Source organism: Ascaphus truei, chromosome 4, assembly GCF_040206685.1.
Source record: "Ascaphus truei isolate aAscTru1 chromosome 4, aAscTru1.hap1, whole genome shotgun sequence".
Taxonomy (NCBI): Eukaryota; Metazoa; Chordata; class Amphibia; order Anura; family Ascaphidae; genus Ascaphus; species Ascaphus truei.
The window spans coordinates 313,484,141-313,508,516 of record NC_134486.1 but is presented as its reverse complement, the minus strand read 5'-3'; positions in this window follow the sequence as shown (position 1 = coordinate 313,508,516).

Below are 24,376 nucleotides of genomic sequence, written 5' to 3'. Positions count from 1 at the left end.
CCAGTAAACACTGTACATGGCAAAAAAGAGATTACAGTGATAACATCACTAACATCTTCATTTGGCAACATATTTGGTCTGTCACAATAAAGCCATGCAAGGGTTAAAGAATGGGAGCAGTCCAGCAACCACAGGTTTACTTTTATGCTTCTGATGAGTACTAGAAAATGTCATGGCTTGGAGCATTCGTGGGCGACAGGTGGCCCACAGGGACTTTCCCTGCGCCCCCAGCATCATCTTTCTCAGCTTGCAGTTTGTGGCGCGAGCTGAGCTACACAGAGTGGAGAATGACAGGGGGTGAGGTGAGGTGGGAGAGATGAGGTGAGGAAACAGAGAGACAGAAAGTAAAAGAGGTGAGGCGGGAGAGACAGAAAGAGAGAGAGGTGATACAGCTGCGTCCGCCTTTATCCTAATGCAGCCGTAGCAGCATCGCTCTGACAAGACGCGGCCAGATGCGGTCTGTTTTCTTTTTTTCCATCGCGGTTTTCGGTATGTTAGCTCTCGGATTTTTAGCGCTTTCTGTTATACTGCAATACTGTCTAAAAACACAGGTGGGCGTTCGCGAGCTGTTGTCTTAAAAGTCTAATAGCAATTCAACCTACAGTACAGTATAGCCGTACATTATCTGCAAGTCTGTGTGCGCTCAGTACTGTACTATAATTGTAAAATGAAATGCATAGGCGTGTTACAGTATCACATTTTCGGCGCATACAGCACTTTCCCTCTCGCGCACACACAAGGCTAAAGTACTATTTCAACTTCTTATCTACAGTACACATCTCCCACACCATTCCTTGGATTTTATGGCTTTCTGGCTTCAATCTTCCCGAACCTGTCATCACATTCCTGCGTGTATAACGTACAGAGCCTGGTGTCACATTTCTGCGCATGCGTGTATAACTTCACATTCATTTAGAAGTTCAAGTCTGAAATTGTTTTTTTTTTTTTTGGTGTGGTTTTTTTGGTTTCGTATCCAGACATGTGCCTGCATAAAAATTCTTGATATTCTGATATTCAATCGGCACTGTAGCTTTTTAATGCGACACTAGTCACGCACATGCTTTATTTATGTGATTTTTATTTATTTGGGGGTGTGGGTGTGGGTATCAAAACATTACGATGACCTTTTGAAAATATTTCTTTGAACGACAGTACAGGTAATCCTTCATGCAGCTTTACCCCCTCCCCCCCCCCGCACACACACAAGGCTCAAGGATTTTAATTCAACTTCTTTTCGACACAGACCATTCATTTTCAAATGGTTGGCTTTGTGTTGTTAATCGTCCCGATCCTGGTGTCACATCTCTGCGCCTGCGTGTAATTCTCTTTGGGACCTTGTTGATTATTAATGCAGAGACCATTCATACAGTATGACTCATCCACCCACCCCCCTCCAACCCTTTGAGGCTTTGTTTAGGGCATGCGCACGTGTGATAATCCCTTCTCGAATTTAATATGTTAATCTGATTAGCCCTTCTTGGCAACTACAGAAACTACTGTAGACTTGTGAGGTTTACAACGGTACATGTACTGTACTGTTTAGATGAATGTAATGAATCGAAATGTGTATCCACACCTTCCCAATTTAATATGTTAATCTGATAAACCCTTCTTGGCAACTACAGTAAGTAGTGTAGCCCACCCCTAAGCACTTCACACACGAACCCAAAGTCTTCTTCAAGAATCCCCCCCCCACACACACATTCAAAGTGAATTTAAAGTTCAAAGGAAAAAAACGAGATTTAAAAAACCCATCATCTGAATCATGTTTTTGATAAATTACGTATACAGGAAAATATGGAAACCTAATATATAAGCACTCAATCACAACTTTATGTATAATTATAATATTAAAAATCATTTATTGTCATCAATGAATATAAAATATAGGGGTTTAAAATCAAAACACAAATCAAACAGCACGTGACTGTAATCTAGATAACGTAGCTGTGACAGCTATGCAGATAGAACATATGGGAGATTCTTGATGAGTATTCAGAATCCCGTGCTGTAAGTGAACAGCCTACTATATAATATAGTTAAAGGACCAGTGTAAAATCGCTGTATTAATACTGTCTCAGACAGCCTATGATTTGATATGGTAATCGACGTGGCTTGTGTAACAGCTACAAAACCAAGGCTTGGATAATGACTACAGACCAAGGCTAACCCAATGGTAATTGCAGATATACCTAAAGGTGTAGGAAGATACACAATTAATGGATGTGTAGTGTCCAACAGGGCAAGGAGTATATAACTCCGTGCAAACAAACCTCCACTACACCATCAGTAGGAAGTGTTAATCAACTGCTGCGGAGGGCGGGTAGCAGATACAGTAAATAGCATATGGAGATAGTGTATACATATACAGAGAGGCAATAATATAAGAAGGATGATATCCTGTATGCAGAGTGTGTCAATTACCTGTTGCATGTGGACAACAGCAGCACAGCAGCCCCATATGAACGAGCGGCTGTGTTCTGAGTTAACTGGGGATGTAATCCCAATCACCCGACAATGACAGCTGTTAAATCCGTGGCAGGTAGAAAGTGCCGTGAATGCGTATGTAACACTAAGCGGCTTCCCGCAGGGATCACCCAAAGTGTGACCCCGTAAGCCAATGAATCTATAATGTATACAGTGTATTGGGGAGTCACTAGGATATGTGTGAGTCGGGCAAATTAATTAACAACTGGATAATGAACCAATTAGGGTATCCTGTATACAGAAAATGACAGTTACCTACTACACGCAGACAGCAGCAGCACAGTGTTCTCGTATAGATAAGCTGCTTGGTTAAGAGATAACTATGATTTCCTTCCTAACCCCCGACAAAACCAGCTGACAGAGCAGATCCATGGCAAATAGTTGGTGCCGTGAATAGATAAATGTAACACATAGTGGTTTCCCGCATGGACCACCCAAGCTGAGGAAGTCTACGTGCCCTGAAGAAGCGTTCACACGTGAAACGCGCGCGTCGGCCACACTCCCCTCCTTACACGCGGGACGCCTTCATTTCGACCGCAACACTAATTGATATTGTTTCATAGTTGCGGAGTCCCAGCGTCTTGCGTCTTTGTTACCATATGATCCTGTGTGTAGCATTTAGTACCGCAGGATCTCTCCTTGTAAGGGACCTCTGTTCATACTGCTGTTTTTAGTAAGGCATGTCCTCGAGCACATCAGCACTGATATATCAATGATCAGTGCTGATGTAGGGGACAGTGCGTATAGAACTAATGTTCTACACCTTATTTGGTTAATATCCTGTTGCTTTTGGTTCACCTGATCCACACTTTACCTTAAGTGACTTCACTATGTATACCCTGTAGAGTTAGTATACATAAACTTACTTTACCTAGTTAGTACCTCACCCTGTTCACTCCTCAGCTGTGCGGGAGCTCCCCTTTCTGTGTGTAGCTTTTGATGAATTACCAATTTTTGTAATTCTTTCTTTTTCTTTGGGGGGGGGGGGGGGGTGGGGCTTTCAATGATTATTATTATCGTGAATGTAATGAAATATTTATTTTATCAGAAATAAAAAATACAAATAATCATGAATAATACAAAATTCAGTCTTTATATTCTTTGTACTGTACTGCTGCGGCCGAGTTTATTCTAGCATTTGCCCGTTCTCGGCCGCAGCAGTAAATTGGCGCGCGCCGGAGGGTGCCCGGCGCGCGCCGAAGCAGCGGAAGAGCGCCCTCCGATCGGGGCGCTCTCCCTCCCGCTGCCCGGTCCGCCGGGTCCCCCGGAACCCCCTGCCACCGTCCCCCACATCGCGGGACACCAGGTCTCCCTCGGGAGCCCTGGACGCACGTGCAGGGGGCGCTGACACCCGATGACGCGTGACCGCGCATCGGTGACGCGCGGCACACCGAGGGAGTGGGGCTAGCAAGCCGGGGCATCCCCCGGCTTGCGGAACTAGCCCTGCTCGGATTAAACGTGTCGGTAGTGTACATGTACTGTAGTTCTTCTGTCAGTTGAAAATTGAGGGCCGGTTGCTAATCATGGAAGAATGAAAAATACAAATAATCATGAATAATGCACATTTAAAAGTATAAAAACAGTAATACAATTTTTAGTCTTTCTCTTCTTCGTCATGGCCACATTGCATTCTGTAGTTCATTGAGAGAGGGGAATTTGTGTAAATGTGTGTACTGTAGATACACTATACACACAGTTCACACAATTTACACATGATCCCCCCTCCCCCTTTTTTTAGTGCAGCTCTCTGTGAAAAGGAAAGAAAAAATTAGTGCAGTTACAGTAAGTGCATATAATGGCATTGTGTACAGTATTGCTACTCCATATTGAACTATGCAGTTACTACTTTCAAACGACTGTATACTGGAACTACTGTATAACTACTGTAAAATACTTTGTAACAAGATTGGGAGTGCCGCTCTCTCTGAAAAGAAAAAAATAGTGCAGTGAAGTGCATGGTGTATACTGTAAAACAATCTGTGCCATACTTACCTGTATCATACTGTACTTGGTGTGCCTGTACTTACCATACTACAGTACAGTACTGTACCATACTACCTTCCTGATGCTTGCCCATTACGCTCTATCACAATGGGCAACACAGTCGCAATATGGTCGATATATTTATTACATCGTTCCACGGTGAGTACATCGTTCCAAAAACTCAGTATGCCTTTCGACAACTCATCCTTTTTGGTGGGTTTCACCACTTTGCGGATATAATCCTTTATCTGATGCCAGACCATTTCGATAGGATTGAAGTCTGGCGATCTGTCATTGGAGTGGGAAAAAAAGGAAAAAAATTAGTTAAAGAGATATACAGTAAACAGTGGGAAAAAATGAGACACGTTGATACCGCAGGCAAGAATATGCGCAGTTGACGCGGTGTGCTTCGGATCGTTGTCCTGGAAGAAACGGTGACCATCTGGGAATTCACGTGTGATGTATTCCACAATCTCTGGCACTATTTGCTCTGGGAAAAAAGCTTTATTCATGATTCCTGTAACAAGAAAAGAAAAGTACTCAAAATAATGCACACTAGTACAGTACAGTGCATAAGGCAACAGCGTGTGAGTTTGGGCCTTATTTTACCGTCAAAGATGATGATGCATCCTGGTCCACACCTAGAGATGGCACCCCACACATGCATCTTCACTGGGTGTTTTGGACGTGGCTTCATAGATATGCATTCTTTTTTGTGGAATGCAAAGGTTGCAAATCTCTGCAGCAATACAGTAGACTCGTCAGTAAAGATGCACTCCTGAAAAGTTTCGCCACTGTCAATCCATGCCTGTGCATGGACCACTCTCTTGATCTTGTTGACGTCCCTTATCATAGGCTACGCTCTGTAATGACAAGGAATAATTTTATAGGTACAGTACAGTTTATTAAACCACACTTTTACCTCCTGTACTGTCCAGTACTAACCTCACATGTCCATATTTCCATCCAATTCTGCGTCTCATCTTCTTGATGCTGGTCTCTGATACGGTTAGATCATTCAGCTCCCTGAATGAGGCCTTAGGCCTGTGCCTAATGGGCCTAACGACAAATCTAACACTGTCCATGATATACTAAGAGATTATACATACAGTACTTAGATATATATGTACAAGCATCAGGACCTCTCCCAATTGATAGCTCCGCTATTAATATGACGTCCGTTCAGACGTGATTCATTTCCCAAGTAGCCCACACAGAATTCGGCTGTGATCTCCATATGATAATTAGACAGATTATCTTGAGAGATCTAAATATTTACAATTGAATGTGTGGAGCACAATAGTATTTATTTCTGAGCCAATTTGATACCTCACCATTGGGGATTTCAAATCATTTTCACTGTATATAATATTTGACTAATCTGGGAATAAAATGTTATTATTTTCTTCATTTATTCATCATCTCAATGATGCTCTCTGAGTAACAGGCCACTTGGCTATTTGGTCATTTATGACTGTCACATCAGAGATATTGGTATCCTGAGACAGATATATTCCTTTTTCCTTTCCCCGAGTGAGTGCAGTAATTAGGGATATTTTTCGTTAGCCTTTGGGATCATTATTCTGTATCTGATACAACCTACAATAATATAAAGTATATATCTGTAATTGACAGAAGTACTTGTGTGTGGCCATATTACATGTGACAAGATATTCGTATTGCAACTATCTGATAATTAGTTTCCCTTGCAAGATTAAAAGTTGTATTATAAAAAAGGGGTGTCTATGCATGCGTCAAAATCATCTGAACGTGAGTATTATTAATTTAGTGGTGAAGTGAGAGTTATCGGGAATTTGCTCCTCTTCGATTGATTAGGCAATTAAATGATTCTTTCTCTCCCAGGGAGGGCAGCTATAAAATTTTCATCCCGGAGAATGATGAGTCGAAGATAAGAGGCCCACAAAAGGTGGTGTCTCATGCCTGTTATTTTTTTATCTCAGAGGCAAAGTTGTGTGTTTAAAAAGTGGGATTTGAGAATCACTATAAATGAGAATTCCTCCAGAGGGGTGCTGGTAACACTGGAATTTTCATATTTCCTATCTTTATCACCTCGAGGAGCATAGTAGTATTAGTTGGTAATGCATTACTGTAGTTTAAAAAAAAAATTGTACAGCTGTCTGCATTTATATATTGTATGTTCTTGTAACCTTTATTTTCTTTAACAGGCACTGTACACTTTTTGTAATATTAAATCTAACATTTTATAAGCACAGTGTTTAAGCACTAATTGAACCTATTACCTTTTTGAAGAGGTTAACTGCTTTTTCGAATGTTTTGCATATTGTTTTTTGTTTTTTATAAAGGACATACTTGTCTGAAACGTTGCCCATTTGTTACTTTGTTGTGTTAGTTTCATAGAATAAATGTATACTTTTAAAAGGTGTAGGCAGGCAAGAGATTGGCAAGATGAGCTAGGGTCCGCAACGAGGAATCAGCAGGGCAAGAAGGGTTCAAATAATAAGGGTAAAGTCCAGCAATTAGATCAAGGGGGGAGGGGGGCAACAAGTAAGGAACAAGGTTACTTGTTGCAGCATCGAGGTAACAAGTAATTGCAGGAGAAAGGCAGTTGTGGCGGGGGAAGGGTAACCAGGCTCCATAAATAAAGGTTAAGCCCACTTGGTTATCCCGGACCCATGTTTTGGGGTCCTAGAGTGTCAGATCTTGGGCCCTGGCATTGTGTATGCATTACTATGACTGTGTGCAAAATATGAGACAACTGCTATTTTTATGTTTTACCCTTTTCCAGAAAGGGAAGGTATGTTCGAAGGTACTCTATGAATGCAAAAGATTTCTTTGGTGAAGATATTGGCCAGAGTGGCCGAGTTGGGAAGACCTTTTAAAGGGATGAAATGAGATTTGTTTCGAGGAACGATCAACAACAGCGAGGATAGTAGTCATCCCTTTGCAGGGAGGTAATTCAACAATAAAGTCCATTGACAAGTGACTCCAAGGGCGATCCCCTTGGAGGAGAGAACGTAAGAGAGAACGTAAGAGTCCAGATGGTCTATTGCGAGAGCTCTTGTTACGAGCACACGTGAAACAAGACTTGACAAATAGTTTGTGTCCTTCTGCATGGTGGGCCACCAAAAGGTACGTTTGATGAGATCGGTAGTCCTTCAGGTGCCAGGATGGCCTGCAGATTTAGAAGAATGGCTCCATTCCAAAAAATTTTTGCGAAAATGTGATGCTGCATGCAGACATCCATCCGGAACCTCTAGAACTTCTGGAACATGTGATTGGTTAGTCAATGTGTCATCCAGGACGTCGAAAGAATTAGCGGACAAAATGAATTTAGACAGAAGGATAGTCTCGGACCGAGACTCAGTTTTGTCTTCGGCTATGAACTGGCGGGATAAGGCATCCGCTTTAAGATTTTTTGACCCCGGAATAAAAGAAATAATATTAAAATGAGAAAAGAAAAAGTGACAAACGGGAGTGACAGGCTCCAAGACGATGGGCACTCTCAATGTACAGCAAGATTTTGTGGTCTGTAAGAATGGTGATAGGTTATTCCGTACCTTTCAGGAGGTGTCTCCATTCCTGTAGAGCGAGTTTTATGGCTAATAATTCCCGATTACATTGTTCTGTTCTGCTGGTTGAAAATTTATTGAAAAAAAAAGCACACTGATATAGTTTGGCCTGGGGTGTCAGTCTCTAAGATAATATGGTGCCGGCCCCGACATCGGAAGCATCCACTTCCAGAGTGAAAGGAAGTTTGGGGTGAGGATGGACTAAGATGGGGGCAGAAACAAACGTCTTTTTGAGAAGATCAAACGCCTGTAGCGCAGCGGGTGGCCAAGAAGTAGCGTCTGCCTTTTTCTTGGTTAAAGCAGTGACTGGGGCTACTGTGGTGGAGAAATTTCAAATTAATCTACAATAGCAGTTTGCGAATCCTAAAAAACGCTGGATTGCTTTGAGAGAGGTAGGTTGTGGCCAGTCCAAAACTGCTTTCAGTTTGACTGGGTCCATAGCAAAACCAGTCCGAAATAATGTCTCCTAGAAATGTGGTAGAAGTCGGATGAAACTGGCATTTCTCCAATTTGGTATAAAGGTGATTTTCATGAAGATGAGACAAGACTATTTTAGTGTGTTTGATATGTTCAGGGAGAGATTTTGAAAAGATTAGAATATCATCAAGATATACGATAACAAAAAGGTTCAGCAGGCCCCGAAAAATCTCGTTAACAAATTCTTGAAAAACGGCCGGGGCATAACACAGCCCAAAGGCATGACTAAATACTCGTAATGGCTGTCTCTGGTATTAAAGGACGTCTTCCACTCGTCGTCCTGTCTTATCTGTACAAGATTATAAGCACCACGCAAATCTAATCTTGAAAAGATGGTGGCTCCTTGGAGGCAATCAAAAAGCTCGGAGACAAGGGGAAGCAGGTAGCGGTTCTTTAAGGTGATCTTGTTTAACCCCCTATAGTCTATGCAAGGGCGAAGAGAACGATTCTTTTTCTTAACAAAGAAAAATCCTGCTCCGGCTGGGGATGAGGAATTGCGGATTAAACCTTTCTTTAATTTCTCTTGAATATACTCCGACATGGCATTGGTTTCAGGTAGAGACAGGGGATAAGATTTACCTCTGGGTAAGACAGAGCCTAGCAAGAGATCAATTGGGCAGTCGAAAGGGCGATGAGGGGGAAGAACTTCGGATCGTACCTTATCAAACATCCTTGAATTCAGCATACAGTAGACTTCGGGAAGAACACTTTTATCCTCTTTGGGAGTGTAGGTGGACGCTCACAGAGGTATGCAAGGGAGACTGGTTATGGTGAAATTAAATAAGGCTTTTATTGCGCCTGTTTCCTTAGCATCAGGAAACCATCCAAACAAGGGGTAACAAAGCTTCTATTCACTTGGGAGTATTTCTAGTGAAATACTATGCAGTCCACAACTCCCTTTAGATAAGCATGTCTCCCAGCCCCAAACATATAGCATGAAATGAGCAGATATAAAAAGTCTTATTAAATGAAAGTCTTATCTGTTCCTTGTGATTGGAGGGAAAATCTTCTCTGTTCCTGGTTGCTACCTTTCCTCAGGGTTTGTCAGCATTCAGGTTTAGAAGTTTCCCCAGTGTCTTGAAAGCAGCACTGCTGTTTCTTCTGGCAGGCTCAAGACAAGTGTCCCTATGCTCAGTCTCACAAGTTGTGTGAGATTCAGGCACAATCTCCCTTCCTGTCTCAAAAGACAGGCTTTTCTAAGCAATCTAATCAGGCAGGTGGTGTTTGTTAATTGACTACCAGCAGTTAACCACCACACTGCTGGATTAGAGGCACGTTACCTGAACAGGGATAACTCCCCTGTTACATACCTCCCCTGTTTGTGGGAAGCTCGGGCTTGCCACGGCCAAAGCCAATCCTTCCACTCTCATTCTAGATATCTCTGTGACTTGAATGAGAGTGGATGGAGGAAGAGAACCCTCAGTCTCACTGGGATTGGAGCCCTTTCTACAGTTTATTCGTGTCTCCACCCGAAGGTGCTTGAGATTAGCACTCCTCAGTCGCTTGAGGAGGACTTTTTCTAAGAATAGTCTTTTTGCTATGTGCGCGGTCATGAGATTTCCCTCGCGTCGGGTGCTTGTCTTATTGTAGGCAGACTGTATGGCAGCAGTTGCAGAGCGTTTAAAAACAGCCCTTTGAGTTTTCTGCTCTTGAAGCTGTCTCTCTGCCCTTTTCCCACTCAATGGGGTTGCTAGTTCAGCCTCTTTGGGATTAAGTTGCAATTCCACACCCACTTCCAGAGAATGTCCCATCTTTTCAGCTTCATCAGCTAAGGATTCTTCTGGTTTTTATTCAGCACGTGTACCTTCTTTTATTTCCTGTTGGGTGGCTGAAGGTTTTGCTGGTGCTTGTTTAGGTGGTTCAAATTTTGCAACCTTGTCTTTCAGTCGAGCGGTATCCCCAGCTCTCACTGTACCCTTGTCTTCATGGGTTTTTGTGGCTATGGGTGTCACGCCTGTATGCCCGCAGACCAAGCTAGACCCCAGTACTGAGGTGTAAATGGTATGATACCACACACCCACAGCAGTGGGAGCAAGCCCAGAGTGTGGTATAGCGTTGCTGGGCCTGTTGGAAGAGTTGTTAGAGTATACTTGCAACGCTTGGGGAGTGTCCGTGAGAATAGTCGTGTCCGTTAGCCAATGTCCAGGGATTCAGAGGGTAGAGTCGTCAGAGGGCAAGCCAGGTCCTAGGAAGCCAGAGGTTAGCGAAGTCGTACGTGTAGCAGAGTTCAAGGGATACCAGAGAGCAGAGTAGTCCAGGGTCAGCAGGGGTCAAAGCCAGGGAAATCCAAAGTAACACAGGAGCAGGTAATAACAGGAGCACAGAGAGAGCACAGCATAGGTCAGGTACACACAGGGAAACAGGAACTATGCAGAGCGAGGAAGAGGTGGACAGACAGGGATTATAAAGAAGGGTGCACCAATGACAGAGAGGGGAGGAGTAGAGAGAGAAGTGGAAGAAGCTGGAGATAGGTCAGGGGAAGAAGAGGAGGAGACAGAAGAGGCAGTCAGGGGAATGGCCTGTACGGCTTGGGAGGTGGAGACACGGTAAAGCTGATAAGAAGCATCTTTGTGCGCACGCCCTGTAAGATGGGGATGAGCACGCACAGGTTACAACACAGACGCGGCCCGCACGGAGCAGGGGAAGACCACAGGAGGAGGACAGAGCCAAGAGGAGGGGAACGCACGCGAGGCCTGTGCCTGCGCGATGGCCAGCAAGGGCAGGGAGGAGCATGCACGCGCGTCCTCCGTTGGCTGAGGGGACGCATGTACCGGATGCGTCACCAGGTGCGTGGAATGCCGCGCCGCGGGCACCACGCCAGGAGGAGGCAACGGGATGGATGGCACCACAGGGGAAGGTAACGGAACTACCGCGGGGGAGATGGAGCGGGGAGGATCAAGGCAAGGGTTAATTAAAGGAGTGCGTGGGTATGCGGGACCTGCGGGGGACGTGCTGTTGTAAGGGGAGAGAGGTAGAAGGTGAAGGAGAGGAGTGAGAAGGAATAGAAAGGGTGACAGGAGATGGGAGAGAGGGACAAGAAGAGGAAGGAATCTCCTGAGTCGTCACAGTATCCCCCCCTTGAGGATCAATCTCCGAGTGATCCAACCACGGCTTAAGGGGGAATTTCTGGTGAAACTGGGAAAGCAACCTTGGGGCATGGACGTGACGTGCCGGTACCCAGGAACGTTCCTCAGGACCGTAGCCCTTCCAGTGTACCAAAAACTGAAGTCTTTTTTTTTAAATACGAGAGTCGATAAGCGACTGTATTTCATACTCCTGTTGACTCATGGTGGACACTGGAGTAGGTTTCCGCCAGGGATCTGGGAAGTGAGGGCTGGACACAAACTCTTTGAGGAGGGAAACATGAAAGACAGATGGGATTTTCATAGAGGGGGGAAGCTCGAGGTGATAAGCCACAGGGTTGACCTTCTCTATGATTTTAAAAGGTCCCAAGAATCTAGGGGACAGTTTGGGTGAAGGAGACTTGAGCCTAATGTTCTTGGATGACAGCCAGACTAGATCACCGGGTTTGAATGAAGGACCTTTCTGGCGGTGGCGATCAGCTTTGGTCTTTTGCTTGGCTACCGCAGATCGTAAGGACTTGAGAATCTTTTTCCAGGATTCTTGCAAGTTGGTGATATGAGAGTCGGCTGCAGGAACACAAGACGGAGAAGGTGAAAGAGGGAGACTACTGGGGTGAAAGCCACTGTTGATAAAGAAAGGAGACTCCTGAGTAGACTCGTTCTTTAAGGAATTAATGGCAAATTCGGCCCATGGTAGAAGATCCACCCAGTTATCTTGTGAGTCGGAAATGAAGCATCTCAGATACTGTTCGAGAGTTTGGTTCATCCTTTCAGTTTGGCCGTTGGTTTGTGGATGATATCTTGAGGAGAACAAGAGGGAGATACCCAATCTTTGAGAGAAAGCTCGCCAGAATTTCGAGATGAACTGGGATCCCCAGTCTGAGACGATAGAAATGGGAACTCCATGCAGCCTAAAGATTTCTTTGGAGAAGACATCCGCCAAGGTAGCCAAGTTGGGAAGACCCTTGAGGGGAACAAAATGAGCCTGCTTTGAAAATCTATCAACTACGACCAAGATAGTGTTCATCCCCTTGGACACTGGCAGTTCAACGATAAAGTCCATTGAAATGTGTTTCCATGGTTGTTCCGGGATGGGATGAGGTAGCAGAAGTCCAGACGGCTTATGATCAGGAAAAAGGGGGGGTCATGGGGTGCTCCAATCTTATGACAACTATATCAATAGTTCAAAATCTTCATGGACTCCAATAAAGCAGTGTGGGTATAACATAAAATGGCCAGTGAGTCACTCATAACAGCCTAAAGAATGATGTCCTCATAGAAATAAAGGCAGTCCCAGTTAGAGTACTCCACTATAATGGTCAAATATGAAGAAATAAATCCTTACCCACTTCTGCTGTCTGTAGGAGTCCACTGTGGCGTGCCAGCCATGGGAGAAATCCAAGTACAAGTAGAACAAAAAAGCACAGGCGCACTGCCAGGGAGTCAGGTGGAGTTAAAGGTAAAATCCGTTTAATTCAGAACATATCTGATGACAAACATAGCCCCAGGGGGGGGCCACAAACAACCTCCTACGCGTTTCGGACGGGTAGGTCCTTGAAAGGCGTCCGAAACGCGTAGGAGGTTGTTTGTGGCCCCCCCTGGGGCTATGTTTGTCATCAGATATGTTCTGAATTAAACGGATTTTACCTTTTACTCCACCTGACTCCCTGGCAGTGCGCCTGTGTTTTTTTGTTCTACTCAGACGGCTTATGATGGAGGGTTTTACTCTGGGCACAAACCGGACAGGCGGATGTAAAATTGAGGATATCTTGATTCATCTTGGGCCACCAGAAAGTCCATTTAATGAGATCAGCTGTCCTCTTGAAGCCTGGATTACCAACTGCTCTGGAGGAATGACCCCAAAGTAAGACTTTATGGCGGAAACGTAGAGCCGCGTAGAGACGTCCTTCTGGTACCCTGAACCTGCTGGGGACATGTGCTTGTGCCTTGTGGATCTCGTCCAATACATCGAAGTTGTTAGCCGAGATTATGCACTTGGCCGGGAGAATAGGTTCAGAGATTTCTTTAGCCTCGGTCTCCGAGGCAAACTGACGAGAAAGGGCATCCGCTTTAACATTTTTGGTACCAGGGATATAAGAGATGGTGTAGTTGAAGCGGGAAAAGAAGAGTGACCAGCGAGCCTGGCGGGTGTCCAAGCGACGAGCACCCTCAATATATAACAATTTTTTGTGGTCCGTGAGAATGGCGATTGGTTCCTTGGAACCCTCTAAAAGATGTCTCCATTCCTGGAGAGCCAACTTAATGGCCAAAAGTTCACGATTACCGACATCATAATTCTTTTCTGCCGCTGAAAATTTCCGTGAAAAAACCCCACAAGGATGGAGTTTCTCTTGGGGAGAAGTCCTCTGAGACAGGACTGCGCCAGCTCCTACGTCTGAGGCGTCAACCTCCAAAGTAAAGGGGAGGGAGGTGTCCGGATGACGCAGGATGGGGGCAGACACGAATGCCTCCTTGAGAGTCTCAAAAGCTGTGATGGCGTCTGGTGACCAGCCTGTGTCGTTGGCGCCCTTTTTGGTCAAGGCGGTGATGGGAAGAGCAATGGAAGAATTTTTTTTGATAAACTTCCTGTAATAATTAGCGAAGCCAAGAAAACGTTGCACCGCTTTGAGCGAATTAGGAAGTGGCCAATCGAGGACCGCCTTCAGCTTCTCTGGATCCATGGAGAAACCTTGGCTGGAGATGATATAGCCAAGGAAGGCCGTGGACGCCTGGTGAAACAAACACTTTTCCATCTTGGCGTAAAGGCGGTTAGAACGCAGCCTGGAGAGCACAAGTTTGGTATGTTGAATATGTTCCTCCAGATTTTTAGAAAAAATAAGGATGTCGTCTAGATAGACAATGACAAAGGTTCCCAAAACGTCACGGGAGATGTCGTTCATAAATTCCTGAAACACGGCCAGGGCATTACACAACCCAAAGGGCATAACAAGGTATTCATAGTGTCCAGAAGTGTGTTAAATGCAGTTTTCCACTCGTCTCCCTCCCTTATGCGAATGAGATTATAGGCACCCCTTAAGTCAAGTTTTGAAAAAATAGAGGCCCCTTGGAGACGATCGAACAGTTCAGAAATGAGCGGAAGCGGATATCTGTTTTTTACCGTGATCTTATTGAGTCCGCGGAAATCTATACAAGGCCTTAGAGATCCATCCTTCTTCTTCACAAAAAAAACCCCGCACCGGCAGGAGAGGTGGAGTTACAGATGAAGCCTTTTTCCAGGTTTTCTTGAATATAAGTAGTCATGGCCTCTGTCTCCGGGATGGAGAGTGGGTAAGACTTAGACTTAGACTTCGGCAGAACAGTCCCAGGGATGAGGTCGACCGGGCAATCGTACGGGCGATGAGGAGGGAGGACCTCTGCTTGTACCTTGTTGAACACGTCCAGGTAGTCATGGTACACGGCAGGCAGGGACGAGCGATCAGCAGGTACGGAGTCCAGTCCAGCAAGCACAACCACAGGAGGATCCACTGGCGTAGTATCTGCGGACGAGGGCCACTGGATGGGCAGGGTACCGGACCAATCAATGTGCGGATTGTGGAGTTGAAGCCAAGGCAATCCTAATATAATTTGTACTGAATGGGGAATGGAAAACGTCAAAAACAATTACCTCCTTATGACCATCAGCCAGGGTCAAGGTAAGAGGAATAGACTCCCAGATGATGAAAGCCGGCTGGAGTGGTCGTCCGTCGATGGCCTCAAGGCCAATTGGGCTCTTCCTTCTGACCATGGGGATTTGATTCTCCACTGCAAACTGTTGGTCCATGAAATTACCGCCCGATCCGGAATCTATGAACGCTTCGACCTTTACGACAAGGTTGGGACCCTCCAGTGTGGCTGGTAGCATCAGCTTCTTTGGGAGTGCTTTGGAAGGAGAGGGGTTAGGAGAGACAGTACCCAGTAGAAGCCCCTCTACCTTTACTGGGTGTGCCTGTTTCCCGGCTTCAAGGGACAATTCTGGAGACGATGTTCCGAGGAAGCACAGTAGAAACACAGCCGGTTCTGGAGCCGCCGCGCTCTCTCGGTTGCCTGGAGTTGTTGACTGCCAACCTGCATAGGTTCCGAGGCTTCCAGGGCCAGGAGAGGAGTAGCGACTGACCTGTGAGACACAACAGAGGAAGAAGAACGGGAACACTGCCTCTCGTGTCGTCGCTCTTGCGTGCGCTGGTCCATGCGTACGCTTAGGGTGATGAGTTCCTCCAGGGACGTAGGCTGGGCGTGAGTGGCCAGATCGTCTTTCAACGTATCTGAGAGTCTGTGCCAGTATGCAGCTGCGAGTGCCTCATCATTCCATTGGACTTCGGCGGCCAGCGTACGGAACGCGATGGTGTATTTGGCAGCTGAATTTCGACCCTGAGAAACCTAAAAGAGGGAGAAGGCAGCTGTCTCGTGCCGTGTGGGGGTATCAAACACAAGTTGGAATTCATGTCTGAATAAAATATAATCTTGTGTTATTTCGCTACCACGTTCCCATAGAGGAGAGGCCCAGGCAAAGGCGTCTTCAGCGAGTAGGGCGTAAATATACGCAATCTTAGCACGGCCAGTAGGAAACAGGGAGGGAGACATCTCAAACTGCACCTCACATTGGTTTAAGAAACCGCGGGAGTTGAGGGGGTTCCCATCATAGCGATTCGGAGAGGGAATCCGTGGGCCTGGGCCGGCGTAGGTATTGGCCATGGTTGGCACAGAAGCTGTGGAAATCCTTTTGAGTTCCTCACTATCCTCTGCTCCACCGCAATACTCTCGCGTCCACGCCAGGTACTCCCTTTGCGTAACTTCCGGTTGTTAAGCGAACACACCGATGAAGCCGTAACAACGGCGAAACATGTAGAGTGTTTCAGCCCATACCAAAGAGGAAGAACAACTGAGATCCACCCCTGTCATCAGATCGGGAAGTTCGCTTAACAACCGGAAGTGACGCAAAGGGAGTACCTGGCGTGGACGCGAGAGTATTGCGGTGGAGCAGAGGATAGTGAGGAACTCAAAAGGATCGCGACCAGATGAGCACCCACTACCTATAATATCATACTGCCTACCTCGATCATATAAAGTGTAAGCCTGCATTTTTTTAATCCCTTTTAATACTAAATACTATCTGCACTATATGGTCTCTTTTCTTCTTTTTTTCTCGTTGGGGGCTGGTGGCTGCTGTATACACAGGGAACATCCACCCCTTAAGTTGGATGACTGCCTGAATTTGACTGCTTTATTGTGAGTAGTCATTTTTGAGCTTTGTTTGCACAAATTTATTCACAACAGTATTACACTATGTAGTGTTTCTTTATTTCATAACTACGAGACGAGCTCCCCTGATTTGTTGGAGGATCACCTGGTGCAAGACGAGTGGAACAGTCTTTATCAAGGGTTGCAGTTTGTTTCTAAGTTTCTTAATTTTTTCTTTAGATCACTTGATTGTTATTATTATCACATTGCTTTATTATTTACACATGTGGTTGAATTGTATATTGTCACATTTAGGGTGTGTTAGAGCGCTATTGTTAGTTTTTTTCACTGAAGAAGAGGAGGAGACAAAAGGGGCAGTCATGGGAATGGCCTGTACGGCTTGGGAGGTGGAGACAGGGGGAATCTGATAAGAAGAGTCTGTGCGCGCGCCCCCTGTAAGCTGGGGATGCGCGCGCACAGGTTGCAACACAGACGCGGCCCGCACGGAGCAGGGGAAGACCGCAGGATGAGGACAGAGCCAAGAGGAGGGGAACGCACGCGAGGCCTGTGCCCGCGCGATGGCCAGCAAGGGCAGGGAGGAGCATGCACGCGCGTCCTCCGTGGGCTGAGGGGACACACGTACCGGACGCGTCACCAGGCGCGCGGAACGCCGCGGGCACCACGCGAGGAGGAGGCAACGGGACAGATGGCACCACAAGGGAAGGTAACATAGCTACCGCGGGGGAGATGGAGCGGGGAGGATCAAGGCAAGGGTTAAGGTAGCGCGTGGGTATGCGGGACCTGCGGGGGACACGCTGTGGTAAGGGGAGAGAGGTAGAAGGTGAAGGAGAGGAGTGAGAAGGAATTTAAAGGGTGACAGGAGATGGGAGAGAGGGACAAGGAGAGGAAGGAATCTCCTGAGTCGTCACAATGGGATACTGATGCTTAGTCAGGGTCAATACTTGTCCTAGAACTTTCATCTCATCCGCGAGAGATCCCTGTTTTTGAGTGCGTCTTGCAAGTCTCTTCTCAGGGAATTTATCTGCATGCTTTGCTTTCTCTGAGCTTGCTTCCACATTTTTATTGCATTGTGAAGCACTATGAACTTCTTTGCTTGGGCCACAGTTACTTGTTTCAGTTTCTGGACCTTCTTGTGCTCCCTTTTGTGCTGAGTTACCTGGGTTCTAAGCTTGGCCTTTAGCAATGCTTTGGTGATGCTCAGGGTAGCCTTCAGTTTCTCATGCTGCTTTGCGGGGACATACTGGGTCATCAGACGTTCCTGAAGCACTTATATTTCTTTAACAGCCTGCAGATTGTCTTCCTGCAGAGTTTGCTGCTTCTACTCGGACATCTGGAGGTGCGTACGCAGACCTTGCAGTTGGTTCTGCAGTCGGTGCTCTGCTTCAAACTTCTCACTTTCCAACAGTCTATTTATTTCCTTAAACTCGTGCAGCTTTTCATTCTTTTCCTTGACTTCATCTGTCAAATGAAAATTTTCTTCTTCCAGTTTTAAGTTTTCTCTTTTTAATCTTAAATGTTCTCCTTTTTCAGTCTCTGTACTATTCAGGGCCTCCTTGCAGTCCTCCTTCCATTTACGCACATCTGCTTTGAGAATGACAGTCTCCTGGCGTGAGACTTCCTTCTCCAGGTTGAGGGTCTGAAGCTCCTTCTGAGAGACTTTGAGATCTGTCTTAAGATTGACAATCGTTTCTTTAGAAATGTCCAGCTCCTCAGTGAGACTGTGTAGTTTCTTTCTGGAAACTTCCAGGTCTGTGCGGCAGCTCTTGGTCTCATGATGTGAGGCATCCAGTGCTCTGCAGAGTGTCTGAACCTCTTTCTGAGATACGTCCACGTCTGTCCGGACACTGTTGACCTCCTGTTGTGAGGCATTCAGCTCTATGCGAAGAGTGTGAACCTCTTGCTGGAAGACTGTCATCTGCTTCAGTGCCTCCTCATACTTCCGCTTTAGCGTAGCCATCATTTTATCAGATTGGCTCTGCTTTTCATCCATGGTGGAAATAGTAGCATTTGCAGTATCCAGCTCAGTCTTGAGATCGTCCAATTCTGTCCTAGCTGCAGAGTACATTGTGAGCACCGTTTTCTGTAACTCAGCATTATCTTTCAGTAGCTCCGCGTAATCATCTATCTTTTGTTTCAATTGTTCACGAAGTATATCACAGTCACGCCTGGCATTTTTCAGGGCATCCTCAGGGCTGGTCAAGGGATCGACACTCACTGGTTCTGGCTCCGCTTTCCTGGGATGGTTAGTTGAGGGTTCCTCACTGTTGGCACCGGACAGACACTTCTTTGGGGTACACGACTTCTGCCTTGGGCCCTCTGGATATTCGGTTATCCGTGGGACGAGTTCTCCATTTTCTCTAGACTGCAGGGCATCTCGGTCCCCCTTTTTCTCCACAGGGTCTGCGATTGTGTCTGTTCCTTCCACGGTAAGTGAAGAACAGCTTTTCTTTTTCCGCCTTTTTGTTTTGGATGACTCCGTCCCATCAGGAATACTGGGGTCTCCTTCTTTATTTGATACTTCAGCAGCTTCCTTATATACGCCAGGCTTTTCTTGCAGTTGCTTTAGCTGACAGAAATATTGGGTGATCTGCTGCTCCCACTCTTTCTCCTGCTGATCATATTCGTCATCATAGGGAGCGGTCTTTTCATTTCGTGCCGAGTTCAGGCACCCCCAACATTCTTGGGGTGTTTTGTGGGTGTGACTCGGTTCGGGTTCCCGATAAGAGATGTCTTACTCTTTATTGGACTGGAAGGGCCACTCTTCCGTGGGGTAGGGTTCATTACAGGAACACTGCATCTTGTCCTCCATTTTGGGTCTCTCAGGTGTAGTTTTCTTCCTGACATCAGGAGGCGCTATTGCAGCTGTTGCCACTGTATTTGCTAGAACCCCCAATTGTGGTAGTCCTACAGGTGGGCATATTTTGTTTGTAGAGGTCATAGCTCTCACAGGCATCTCTGTAGACTTTTTCTTTCTTGGATAAGTTTTACAATATCAGCAGTACTGTGCACGCATTTTCTCTCATCAGGTATACAGGATGTGCAGTTGCTAGGTAAAAACGTCTATTTGCTTTACACCATTTACTTGCTAGGTTTAATCTCTCATTAGGTATGCTGGATGTGCAGTTGCTAGGTAAAAACTTCTGTTTGCTTTACACCATTTAATTGCTAGGTGCAATCTCTCTGCTTCAGCCAAATAATGTGGTTTTCTGCTTGAGTTCAGTCTCAACTTTGGGTATTATGACATTCACTCTTCACACTTTGGGATACCTTTTACACAGCTCAGCAATTCCTTTTTTCTAGAAGGCAATTTTACCCTCAGCACTTCTTTACTGAAAATTCCCCTGCTTCAGCACAGTCTTGCATCAATTTTCACACTTTTCTGCATATACTCCATTCACAACTGGTAGTCCTATGCGGTGTGGCAGCCTTTACTTGCAGAATCAGTACCGCTCGTGGGTCACCATCTTTATTCACTGCTTCAGCTAAACATTTGAAAACAACAAACGCCTATCCCTTTTAAGGGCTAACTCACTTCTTGAACCCTGACTATGGCTGGAAGGCAAAACCCCTATTTCAATTACCATATTACACTTTATTGTGATAGGCAAATAAGGTTTACCTGCTTCAGCAGTCTCTCTCTCTCACCTCTTGGGATTGGGGAAAAGAATCCATCTGTGGTTTTGTAAGTTTCAGTGCAGTGTAAGTTTCCCGGCTGGGTGTGTATCACTTTAACGCTGGTCTCTGCTGCATGAGATTTTTTTGTTTATGTTGTTCAGACTGTATGTAGGCAAAAAGCACAAAAAAAATTTCACAGCCAAACTCTGGTTCCTTCTAACTTGAAGAACCAACTCTCGTCCCACTTCTGACGACCATATGCAGGCGGACGCTCACAGAGGTATGCAATTGACACTGGTTATGCTGAAATTAAATAAGGCTTTATTGCACCTGTTTCCTTAACATCAGGAAACCATCCAAACAAGGGGTAAACAAAGCTTCTATTCACTTGGGAGTATTTCTAGTGAAATACTATGCAGTCCACAACTCCCTTTAGATAAGCATGTCTCCCAGCCCCAAACATACTGTATAGCATGAAATGAGATATAAAAAGATATAAAAAGTCTTATTAAATGAAAGTCTTATCTGTTCCTTGTGATTGGAGGGAAAATCTTCTCTGTTCCTGGTTGCTACCTTTCCTCAGGGTTTGTCAGCATTCAGGTTTAGAAGTTTCCCCTGTGTCTTGAAAGCAGCACTGCTGTTTCTTCTGGCAGGCTCAAGACAAGTGTCCCCATGCTCAGTCTCACAAGTTGTGTGAGATTCAGGCACAATCTCCCTTCCTGTCTCAAAAGACAGGCTTTTCTAAGCAATCTAATCAGGCAGGTGGTGTTTGTTAATTGACTACCAGAAGTTAACCACCACACTGCTGGATTAGAGGCATGTTACCTGAACATGGATAGCTCCCCTGTTACAGGGAGTAATTAGGCTGCAGATATGTTGAGTAGAGTTCAAGCAAGTCTTGATGCCACGGGACTCCATTGGATGGGTTCTTTATCAGTCCAATCAAGTTGCGGATTATGTTGCTGTAACCATGGCAGTCATAGAATTACCTTTACAGATGGGGTATAGATGACATCCAGGGAAATCTCCTCCTGATGGCCATTTGTAGTAAGAAGGGTAAATCTGCTGGTTTCCAGAGAGATGAAGGCCGGTTGAAGCGGGCATCCGTCTATGGCTTCCTGGAATGCTTGTGCTGACCACGAGCAAGACAGGACCCCGGTACTTCGGTGGGGAAGTAGTAAACCATGCACCCACAGCAGCAGAAGCATGCCTGGCAGGTGGATTGTCAAACGTAGCTGGGTCTGGGTTGGAGAGAGTGGGTAAGTTGATACTTACCAAGGTATTGGAATGGAGAGTTCCGAATAGTCAAGTCCATTAGCCGTGGTCTGGGGTTGGAGAGGTTAGAATCATGGTGGTCCATATAGCCGTTGTCTGGGTTGGAGAGATCCACAGAGTCGAGGGTAAGCCGGGGTCAGTATCCAGAGGGGTTCTAAAGTCAAGCCGGTTCGGTACACGAAGAGTTAACTGCAAGAGAACACAGGACAGGGAACAAGGCACAACAGATGCAGGAGCTCAAGGCTACAACAAGTTATGCTCAGCAATGTGAGAAAGGAAATGCAGAGTATTTAACAGGAACAGGAACCAGTAGCAAGGGAGGCAGAGCGGAGGCGCGGCCTCTACGGGGGCAAGGATTGGCTGCAGGAGACAAGTGGGCTAAATGAGTACTTGCCACGCAGCTGTGGAGCTGTGCACGTTGTCACGTGTGCGGTCCGTGCGTCAGAGGAGGCGAAGCTAAGCTCCTTAGCACACTAGAAGAGCTGCGAGTGCTCGCTGGTGCCAGAGCGGAAGTCTGAGATCAGACCGGTAAGGAGGGAACACGTCGCAAAGGACGTGTTCCCTGATTCCTTACACTTCTAATCCAACAGTCACGGCTTTACGAATGAGAGGAATGTTATGTTTGAGAGCGAAGCTATGGTCAATAAAGTTGCCCCCAGAACCTGAATCAATAAAGACAGAGGTAGTGACCTGGAAGTTGGCCCCTTTGAGGGAGATGGGTAGCATGATCCGACTAGGACGGATTTCTGCGAGAGTCGGGGAAGGAGAGATAGTGCCCAACGAGATTCCCTGGTACCTCATTGAGTGCTGGCGTTTCCCGGTTTGAGCGGGCAGGAAAGGACTTGATGGTCGGAGTGACTACAATAGTGACAAAGTCCATTAGCACGTCTGTGCTGCCTCTCCAAGAAGGATAACGAGTGGCTTCCCAGTTGCATGGGTTCCGGATCATCTAGAGGCGGCGGATCTGCAGGGGGGAAATGACATGCCGGTGATCTGTCCAGAACCGGCCGAGAGCGAGAACGTTCGGCATTCCTCTCCTGAAGGCACTTTTCCACTCTAATGCAGATAGCAATAAATTCCTCCAGGTCAGCAGGGCGTTCTTGAGCAGCAAGGTCATCCTTAAGAGAGTCAGATAAACCTTGCAAAAAGGCGGCCGACTGAGCCTTATTATTCCAGCCTGTTTCAGCTGCTATGGTATGAAATTCCAGGGTTTAACGAGCGACTGGGCGCGAACCCTGGGAAAGGTGAAAAAGAGAAGATGCAGCAGTCACCTGGGTCACCTGGAGGGTCAAAGACACGTCTGAATTCCATAGTGAAGTGGTTGAGATTCTTTGTCAATTCTGGTCTCCTTCCCAGATGGGGGAGGCCCATGCCAGAGCGTCTCCGGAAAGTAGAGCGATTATGTATGCCACCTTGGATCTTGCAGAGAGAAAGCGAGAAGGGGTTAACTGGAATTGGATAGTACATTGGTTAAGGAAACCCCAACACCCATGAGGATCACCAGAGTAGCGATTAGGAGTAGGACGATGGGGTTCAGCAGGTGGATGGGTATCTGGTGACAGGAAAGGGGTCGCGGGTCTCAGAGGACTGGCCTGCTGGTGTTGCAAGGTATGGGCCCCAAAGGATTGCACAAGGGCAGCAACACAAGTATCTAGTTGGGTGCATCTGTCCACAACTGAGGACAGGGCCAGGCCCACCTCAGTGGAGTCCACGTTTGTTGGGCTGAGCATACTGTAATGCTGTGCTCACCACAAACAATGCGGGACCCCGGTACTGAGGTGAGAATGGTTATAATGCCACCCACAGCAACGGGGGCACGTCTGGAGTGCAGATGGTCAGGCAGCCAGGTCAGGATTGGAGAGGGTAGGATGGTCAAGTACTTGCCGAGGTCTGAGGTAGGATAGCCGTGGTTGGGATTGGAGAGATGCAGAAGGTCAGAGGTAAGCCGGGTCAGTGAGCCAGAAGTGCGGAGTCCAAGGTAAAGTCGGGTCGGTACACAGGAGATCAATCTAAAGCAAGGCAACTGAGACGTGGCATGGCAGGACGAGAAACCAGGAAGTGGGAGAACAGCGCTAACTGGAACTATGCTGAGCCAAAGTGCAAGTGGCACAGTTGAGCATATATGAGGGTGCATGACCAATGAGAGATGGGGCGCCGCGCGACGTTGATGCCCTTTGCAAGCGGGGGGCGGAGCCAGACTCCGCAACTCAGAAAAGCTCCTGCGGGAACGCCCGCGCGCTGTAGAGACAGCGGAGATGCGCGAGACAATAGGTAAGGAGGGAGTGCGCTGCGGGGGACGCGCTCCCCGATTCCTTACACTTACTAGGGTTGCACATGTACCAATTTATAGTGGAGATTATCTCACAGCCCTCCACCTGATGCTTGCTGCGTACTATGGGGAATCTTTCCCTCTCCGTCCAACTAACTTACTACCTTCACCATTAATGGTCTAACAAACGAATAGAACGTGATTTTTACAGATTAGTTAGGTAGCTCATCGGAGTAGATCCAGCCACGCTCTATTGGCATTTGACATTTATTCTGCTATCCCTGGTCTGATCTATCAGAATAACCCTCTAACTAGCAATTAAGGTATGCCCTACTTATTAACGTTTGTGATACTAGTATGCCAATTTTGTCTGTAATTGCCTGCCTACTGCACAACCACAAAGCACACACCTACCTCTGTTCATTTTTCTTTGCTTT